This window comes from Hakea prostrata, unplaced genomic scaffold, assembly GCF_041222555.1.
Source record: "Hakea prostrata isolate BN-2017 unplaced genomic scaffold, UWA_Hpros_2 contig_175, whole genome shotgun sequence".
Taxonomy (NCBI): domain Eukaryota; kingdom Viridiplantae; phylum Streptophyta; class Magnoliopsida; order Proteales; family Proteaceae; genus Hakea; species Hakea prostrata.
Window position 1 is genome coordinate 82961 of NW_028291294.1, and position 9940 is coordinate 92900.

The 9940-nt window shown below is 40.7% G+C and overlaps 1 pseudogene; it reads left to right on the top strand.

Moving 5' to 3' along the window:
* Window positions 1–267: 267 nt before the first annotated feature.
* LOC148998709 (autophagy-related protein 2-like) lies at window positions 268–6914 on the top strand (annotated as a pseudogene).
* The last annotated feature ends 3026 nt before the right edge of the window (window positions 6915–9940 follow it).

Below are 9940 nucleotides of genomic sequence, written 5' to 3' on the forward strand. Positions count from 1 at the left end.
GTGATTAGCCACAGCATCTATCATTTAGTTTTTTATTTTACGGTTTAGGGCTGCATGTTAAATTTGTGTTAAATTTGGTTGGACCCTTTTGTTTATTATTTTACAGTTTAGGGCTGCATGTTAAATTTGTTATAGTTTACTTTAATTTGTGTTAAATGTTGATTATCCAATATGTTTTTTGATATGTGCAGCAATTAGAGTTGGAGTAGTATATGGGCCGTAAGATGGCAAAGAATCGGAAAGCATGTGCCATCAAAGCGGAAGGCTATGGCAAAGGATAAGGGGAAATCAGTGGTAGAAGGTGATGAAGAAAGGGGCTGGTTCAATGATGATGATCCCCAATGCAATCCCAGAAGATTAAATAAGCAAGCTATAGCTGAAGGAAGGGAAGTGGACATTCCTTCTTTCGAGGCTGTAGGTTTAGCAGCCAGATTTAGAGAGATCGGTTGGGAAAAAATACTTCAGGTAAATACCAAGTGTTATGAGGACTTGGTGAAAGAGTTTTATAAGAATTTGATTGTCCAAGGAGTTGGGGAAGAGATTGGAGCCATAAGCAAAGTTAAAGGGGTGCAAATAAAGTTTGATATTTGTAAGTTAGCCGAGATTCTACAAATCTCAAATGAAGGTGCAAAAGTATTTCGGGAGCCTAAGAAGAAGTTCGATGACTTGATTAATGTGGATGTGACATATAGGGATATAATGCTGAATTATACGGGTGACACGAGGCATGTGAAGTTGAGGCAGCTGAAACCACTTCCGCACGCCATTGCATACATTGTGCAACACAATGTTGTACCTCGCAGTGGTCACCATGACACCTTAAATTCATTTGAAGCTTATGTCACCTATTGTGTGCATACAGGTAACAAGTTGAACCTACCGTACATCATTATGAAAATGATGCAAAGACGCTAGATTGGCACCTAATCGGGCTCTCCCCTATGGCAACCGCACGACACACATTTTTGAGCATTATCATATTCATCGTCGGCGGTGGATTCTGAAGTGGGGAAGAAGAAGAAGAAGAAGAAGATGAAGAAGAAAGATGCAAAAATATCTGCCAGTAATTTTCGGTTTGGAATACTATTGGGAGATGTAGGAGCAGAGGGTGCAAATGTAGGAGCACCGGTTGGTGAGGGTGTTGATCAGCCGGATGGAGCTAGATTGTCAAGATTTGAGAGAGAATTTGCTATCCTCAGGGGTGATGTACGGTATATCCGTCGGCGCGTAGATCAAATTGCAAAAGACTTGCAGCTTCCGGATTTATCGGATCACTCAGATGGTTCTTCTGATTCTTTATATAGCTTGCTTTGAATCTTTAAATAGCTTGCTGAATGATTGAGTTCCTCAAATCATAAAAGGATAAGGTAATGTTATTTGCAAGGAACTTATTAGCAGCCTTCTGCTTATAAAGTTTAATTTAAATAACAGTGTCCATTTGTATGATGTGATTAAGTAGATATGCCTTAGAGCTGAATATGTTTAGTTACTCTTAATTATTTGAAAGAAAATTGCAAATGTCCATCTCGCCTAACCGAGACTAGTTTGCAAACCCCAAAGAGAAAGTTAGATTTTACCATGAAGATACATCAAGTAGTTGTAGTGTCTGAGTCCTAGTCAAGGGTAGTTTATGTATTAGTCAAGGGTAGTTTAGCATAACCTCAAGCTTACCAGTTATTAACTGAGGTTATTATGCCTTTCGTTATTTGCAAGATAGATCAATTTTTTGAATGCTTTGATGGAATGAGGAATTCTCGCCAAGCATTGGCCAACAAAGGGTATATGGAACTTGACATGTTCTCGTTTTGAGCGCAATAATCGCTGCATCCAGCCTTGCTTCTGGATCATTGCAAATTCCCACTGGTATGTTCTTGATCAACATTCTAATATCGGTATCCACACTGTCATCTTATGTCCTGAGGTCCCTGTGTTCTTAACATGTGACACTTGATTATTGTTCTGGGGTAACCCATGCGTATTTATTTCTTTATCTATTTTATTATCATATACATGTGCAGATCGAAGCATGTCGAGACAAACCTAAAGGCAACTCGTTAATGGGATTTCTCTTGTACTTTCCTTTCATGATGAAGAGCAAAAGCATGAATGTGATGACAAAAGTTTACACTATGTAAATGCAAAATGTGGAGATGCAGCTCTCATATTGCGGGTAATTGTTGTGCTCACAAGAATTTATCTATCCACTTTTCCTTATTAAATAATAGTTGCAGGTAATAATTGCAATTTTCTTAATTTCGGATGCTATACTTCCCGGGATCGGTTAATTGCAATTGACTTCTCAGACACCAAAGTGACAAAGGAAAAATTCAAGATGGCAAACAAAAGGCAGATTCTGTCTGGGGCTTCGGTTCCATCCATTTGGAGTTTGGGAATATTTTTCTTTATTTCATTAATTCTTGTAAAGTTCCTATTGGCAATGACTCACTCATCCGTAAGCATGCTTTCTCCGCCCATAAGTTTTTCTCAAGAATTAGCGGGAGAGGTCGTTATCCCGGCGTTACTATGTCTTCGCAGGAGGGTCCTTACATCGGGTCCTTGGATGGCGAAGAAGGGTCGGTCCTTAGCTACCGCCGTTGTTCAAAGAGTCGAAATAAGGTGATGGATTATGGTTCTGAATTTGCATCTCAGTAACCACTATGAAGGATGTGGAGAATACACATTCTCATACACGACAAGAGATGATTTTGAGCTCGCATTTTTCCCCGCATTTCCATCTTATTTCTGTTTCAATCCACCTTAACAATTCTCGTATAAGGATATACATTGCCTTCTTAGTCGATTTTAGATGGTTTAACATTCATGGCTAGTGATAAAAGTCTTGCTCCATGTGACAATCCAAGGAGAGAAGCAGAATAATTGTCGATCCTTGCTGAATGTGAATCTGTCGAAATACTGAATGATGTGGATAAGATAAGGTGGAGGATATAAAATCTTCCTTGCAGACGGAACTTCCAGGGTCCTGTTATAGTTTGAAGTTGAAAGTACAGAAGTTTGAGTTATTATCTCGTTGCAAATATTGGAGGGATTAGTGATGCTAAATTTTGTTTGGTTGGGCCATGGCGAATGTGGACTTTGGGGTTCAATCACGGGAGGTCCATCTAAGGAGCTTCTGCTAATCTCTTGTAGCAACTCTACAATTGGCCGTGGTGATGGTGAAGGTGCCAATGTATTATCTCGCTGGTTCTCACTGGTACTCGTTGTGCACTCTCGGGACCCCCGCAGTTTCCAATGTATTACGCCTATAACCATCGAAGCGGTACAATAGGTGCACCAGGTGGTCGTTTGGATTGGTTGAATTCAATAACCTAGTTTTTCAGCTTACCTTCTGATGACACAGAGCAAGAACTCAAACAAGGAATCAGTTGTGGATGATTCACCTTATGAAGTGACTTTTGCCTTTAACTTGGTGGATGCTGCTTTGAGTTACGAGCCCTACATAAAAAATTTGGTGACCGGTGAAGAGTCGGACAACCGTATGTGGCATGTCCGTTGGTCTGTCTGCTTCATTGAATATTTCTAATCAAACTACGTCAAATTCTATAGACAAGTGATTACAAAATAAGGGTGCAAGATCTAGGGCTTCTTCTTTGTGCATTATCTGGATCCAAGAATGCTAAAAGTACCTACAAAGTGTGGAACATCTTCGCAAGATGGGTTATGTTAAAGTGGCTAGGGAGGCACTTGTAGAAGCAATGTTGAGAACAAACTGTAAGAATGGCCTCTTATGGGAAGTAGAATGTTCTGAATCTCATATTAACTTGGAGACTTGCCATGATACAACATCTGGTCTTCTTCATTTGGTTGCTCAACCGCAGCACCTTTTTGCACCCGATGTGGATGAATCAGCTTGTGCATTTGCAGCCTAGGTGGAATGATGTTCAGCAGGCACTTGATAGGGATGATTTGATTTCTCGAGACAATAATCTCTCGAAGGCAGTGTCTGCCTCATCACCTCCCCGGAAACCATGCTTCAAGTCTAGACTCAAACTGTGGTTCTGTGGTGGGTCTGATGGATGAGATATGTGAGGATGCATTTCATGTTGACAAGATCAGTTCAAGCACATGTAATACCTGTGGATCCCAATTCTGTTTTTCCCTTGATGGAGCGCTGGTTGGAGATGATTTACATATGTGTCATGCTGGAGCTTTTTCACATTGTTTATCTTTTAATGAATCAATGTCAGGACGAGGGGTGGGAATCCCTCATGCATCATCCCTACATGGTGAGGGTTTTCCAGAATTTAGAGAAGGCTATTACTTATCCGAATCATGCCCTCCATCAGAGTTATCTGCAACCAACCAGTCCTTGCCTCAGAATGCTGGATACAAATCAAGCAGTGTGGCCCAAGGTGGAAATGGAAGTAGTGGATGGTATCAGGATACCTCACTGATAATTTTAGAAAACCATATTTCACATGTAGGTGACCATCCTGAAGAATTGCAGTTCTTAGAAAGTGAGGTTCCATCTACAACTTCGGGTGGAATCTCCAAGGCAAAGGGAAGACTACTTCTCAAGAATATTGGCATGAGGTGGCGAATGTATGATGGGACTGACTGGGATGACTCAGGGAGGAGTGCACTGCTTACCACAAGCACCATGAATACAAGTGGCAGAGATGCTACTGTTTGTTTAGAGCTTGAATTATGTAAGATGGATCTTCGGTATGATATGTTTCCTGATGGTGAAATATGCATGTCAAAACTTTCTCTTTCAGTTCAGGATTTTCATCTTCTTGATAGCAGCAAGAGAGCACCCTGGAAGTTGGTATATCTCTATCACATTTTATGCTTGAAGTTTAATTTATTCTGACACTCTCATTTATATGATTCAGACATTTGAATAATGCTTATCCTTTTAATGTTGAAGGTTTTAGGAGATTATCATTCAAAGGATCACCCTAGAGAGTCCTCTGCCAAAGCTTTCAAAGTTGGATTTGGAATCATCATACCAGATCCTTCTACTCCTGTTGAGGAGTACCGGTATGTTCAGATTTAGATTTTTCGTTTATTCTCTGCTCTCAACTTAGCTTTTAACCTCTTTGATGCTGGATATATTTAATTTAAAATTTCATCTGTAAAGTGCAATTTTTGAGGCATTTACCAGCGGTTCCGGGTTTTAAGTAATGATAAAAACATGAATATGGGGCTGCAACAGGGACAGGCTGGTCTGGCTTTTTAAAACCCAATCCAGCCCCAAATGCTCTTAGCTAAAAGCCCATTCCAGCCTCGGCCTTGACTCAAGGCCTAAAATTCTTGTCTTTGTTCCCGAACCTGCACGAGCCAAGCAAGCCCAAACTCGCTCGATATTCTTTGATTAGGCCAGGTCGGGACAGGTTGCCCTGTCCCTATCCCTAGCCTTGGTTCTACTCCTAGCCCTGCCAAATGTAACATAAAAAGTCAATTGTTTGACCGTAGAAGAAAACACAGACGTAAATTACATTAACCGTAAAACAAAATACCATTTTGGCCATGATCCCTTTCACAACTGCTTGTGAGGTTTAATTTTTTTTGGGGGTCCTTTTGATTTGTCCTTTTATAAAAACGGTATAATAAATACTTTGCATCATTGGAACCTTGGAGGCATCATCTCAATTACTAATATGGTTAAATACATTTTTCAATGCATTATGTCATATAAAAATCAATCTTGGGCGGCTCTTAACTTTGTAGGTTTTCTCTTGAAAGCCTCTACTTCAAATCTTTTGCTTAGATACTTAAATGTTCCTCATTGGGGTAGTTGGCATATGAAAGATAAACTGTTGTGCAATAATGGCTTGAATTGGTATTGGATTCTTGTTTACAAGTAATGGCTATTTCGAATTGAAGTTGTTTTGTGTTTTGCATCATTAAAACACCTGAAGCATTTTAATTGGAATCTTGAACCTAGAAGGCCCTAGATTAAGAGTAGTGATTTATGACCTTCAACTTTTGGCCTTAATGTGCTAGTGTAATTGGATTTCAGATTCCATTTACAACAATAATAGAGTACCATATGACCTAGTGAAAACCATGACAATAGTTTTGGATGTACAATATAGATTCCAACCTCGTTGTCCAAGAGAGATGTGAACCGATTATAAGTTTCTGAAGCATGGCTATGTTTTGGTTTTTCGATCCAGGTTAACCATCGCATTCCTTCCTATGCTAGTGCATCTTCATGAAGATCAACTTGATTTTCTAATCATCTTCTTTGGGGTTAAAGGATCATCAATAGACCAGTCTCCAAATGTGGCTCGAGATTTTGATGAGTCAAAAATGCCTCCAGAGAAGACCAGTCATTTCGTTGAAGGTGCTATCGTAGAAGAGGCATTGCTTCCTTATTTCCAGGTGGTTTTATATGTTTCTTTTTCATTGTACAGTCTACTAATTGTCTGCACCTACTGCTTGAGAATATTGAATCATTGGTATTATGACTAGTATTTGTTGTCTATATTTGGAGTTCCAATATCCATTCCTCACATTAGTGTCATTATTTGACTTACAAACTTACAGTTTAGGATTGTATTATCCCCATCTTCAAATATCCAAACGGTTATTGTGATTGTTGGCCTTTTTGCCCTTTTCTTGCTATTTCAATTGGTTGAGCTTATTCATCGCATTATCGCATTAAACTTGCCGCCTTTGGTCTGTCATTCACAAAGTTTGTTTAATTCAGCGGTAAACCATGATATCTACTATTTGGGTGATAAGTAGGAGCATCACTTATTTTCTCCAATATATTTATTCAAGGATCAACATTATCAAATGTCGTATTTTTGAATGGAACCAACCCCTTTCAACCATGCCTTTCCTCCAACAATGACTTCATTATAGTTGTTACACATTGTCTTTTGTTTTCTTGCATTGATCAGGAATCCTTGTTGCCATGCAATATTGTCATCATTCGTGGTCTGGTATTAAGAAGTAGGAACTAAAAAGCAACCTAATTATCAAATATAGAAGAAATCATTATGTTCAATGCCATAGTGAAACAATTATGATACTTCCAATATGTCTAATTTATAAAATCCAATTTTTGCTAACACATGTTCGGAGCTACAAAGCAGGGAATCGGCCCGGTGACTGTGTTCTTCTTTGATATTGTGGTGAGAATGTTCTTCTGCTGTTGCAGGCGTTTCTTTAATACGGACACATTCTGTTTCAGACTGACTGGATTTTTCTATTCATTACGTGTACTAACAATTTAGTACTGGTTACCTTCTTTCTCTATGATAGGTGGTGAATCTGATGGTGACACACAGAGGAGAGAAAGTTGAACCTCCATGGAAAACCTTATGTGGTTCAATATTTGTCTTGTGGATATTTGATCAGCACTTGTGTTGCACTCTGTGTCCAGATACAACACCACGTTGAATCACCACCCCATGAAAGGCACCACAGCTGATTCTTCTATGTGTGCAATTCGTTGTTACCCCTCTCGAGTTGATCTAGGATCCATTTTAATATGTTCACTAAACCTTCTCACTGACTGGATTCTTTTCTTTTATATCCCCGTAGTTAATGTAAATAAATTCTCTTACATGGACTTAGATGAAACAACACATTCACATTAGTATTTGACTACATTGTCCGATCGGTTAATTTCTTTGTTAACAAGTGAATTGAATATCTTGCCGCACCGACAGGTTCACGCATTTTTGTTACAATGCAAATAAAGCATACATTCATATGTGAACGGCATTTTCGCCTATTGAAAGTGTTATTTGTTCTTTTTCGTAACAGGGAATTTGATACTTATTGATCTCCGGATGAAATGGGAACCAACCCCATTGGTGTATGTGTTCTCATGAAGAGAGTACTTGGTTCCCTTTTAAAGTTCGTCAACGTATTTTCTCTCTGTGTTGACAAACGAAGCGGGTTGGTTCCCTTTTAAATGTTGAATCGGCCCATTTGCTTTCTGTGTTCACAGACGAAACGGGCTGGTTCCCTTTAAAACGGAATCGGCCCATTTGGTCTCTCTGTTCACAGACGAAACGGGCTGGTTCCTTTTAAAAGGGAATTGGCCCATTTGCTCTCTGTGTTCACAGACTAAACGGGCTGGTTCCCTTTAAAAGGGAATCGGCCCATTTGGCTCTTGTGTTCACAGACGAAACGGGCTGGTTCCCTTTAAAAGGGAACTGGCCCGTTTGCTCTCTGTGTTCACATACGAAACGGGCTGGTTCCCTTTAAAGGGAATCGGCCCATTTGCTCTCTGTGTTCCATCGAAACGGGCTGGTTCCCTTTAAAAGGGAACCGGCCCATTTCGGTTCCTGTGTTCACGACAAGGGCTGGTTCCCTTTAAAAGGGAATCGGCCCATTTGCTCTCTCGTGTTCATCGGACGAACGGGCTGGTTCCCCTTAAAAGGGAATCGGCCCATTTGTCTCTGTGTTCACCAGACGAACGGGCTGGTTCCCTTTAAAAGGGAACCGGCCCGTTTGGTCTCTGTGTTCACAGACGAAACGGGCTGGTTCCCTTTAAAAGGGAATCGGCCCATTTGCTCTCTGTGTTCATCAGACGAAACGGGCTGGTTCCCTTTAAAAGGGAATCGGCCCATTTGCTCTCCGTGTTCATCAGACGAACGGGCTGGTTCCCTTTAAAAGGGAATCGGCCCATTTGCTCTCTCTGTGTTCATCGACGAAAGGGCTGGTTCCCTTAAAAGGGAATCGGCCCATTTGCCTCTGTGTTCATCAGACGAAACGGGCTGGTTCCCTTAAAAGGGAATCGGCCCATTTGCTCGGTCTCGTGTTCATCGACGAAACGGGCTGGTTCCCTTTAAAAGGGAATCGGCCCATTTTCTCTCTGTGTTCCAGATTAAACGGGCTGGTTCCCTTTAAAGGGAATCGCCCATTTGCTCCTCTGTGTTCACATACGAAACGGGCTGGTTCCCTTTAAAGGGAATCGGCCCATTTGCTCTCTGTGTTCCCAGACGGAACGGGCTGGTTCCCTTTAAAGGGAACCGCCCCATTTGCCTCTGTGTTCACATACGAAACGGGCTGGTTCCCCTTTAAAGGGAATCGGCCCATTTGCTCTCTGTGTTCCCAGACGAAACGGGCTGGTTCCCTTTAAAGGGAATCGGCCCATTTGCTCTCGTGTTCATCGCGAAACGGGCTGGTTCCCTTTAAAGGGAATCGGCCCATTTGCTCTCTGTGTTCCCAGACGAAACGGGCTGGTTCCCTTTAAAGGGAACTGGCCCGTTTCGCCTCTGTGTTCATCAGATTACAGGGGCTGCTCTCTGTGTTCACATACGAAACGGGCTGGTTCCCTTTAAAAGGAATCGGCCCATTTGTCTCTGTGTTCCCACGAACGGGTGGTTCCTTTAAAGGGACGGCCCTGGTGTCTCGGGCTCTGTGTTCACATACGAAACGGGCTGGTTCCCCTTAAAAGGGAATCGGCCCATTTGCTCTCTGTGTTCCCAGACGAAACGGGTTCCTGCCGTTTAAAAGATAATCATTCCCTTTGGTATGTGTTCACATAACAAAACAGCGGTGAATTGAGTTGGGTTCGTAGTGAAATTAATATGTTCCATCACACTGTTATAGTCACTGAAATTATAAATTGAAGACTTACAGTAATGTTTAAAGCCACAGATGTAACACTAATAAAAGGGAATCAATAATTTAAAAAATTTAAACCATATATGGGTTGAATTATGTGTTTCATCACCGCTTAACTCTCATATGGACAATATATATCAACGTATTATATAATTGATTCGGTACAATATCATACATTAGAGGTGAACTTGTTTTGACAACTACTTCCAACCCTACAAATACATTGTGATAAGTGTTTGACATAGATAGAGTACATTTTTTTGAAATAAAGTACTGAACTACCCATCCAGTTTATTATTGTCCTACCGTATATGTTACAGTAGTGACATTGAACGTACGGGGGTTAAATGTTTCTTGAATAAAGTACATAACAAGAAAGTAAGAA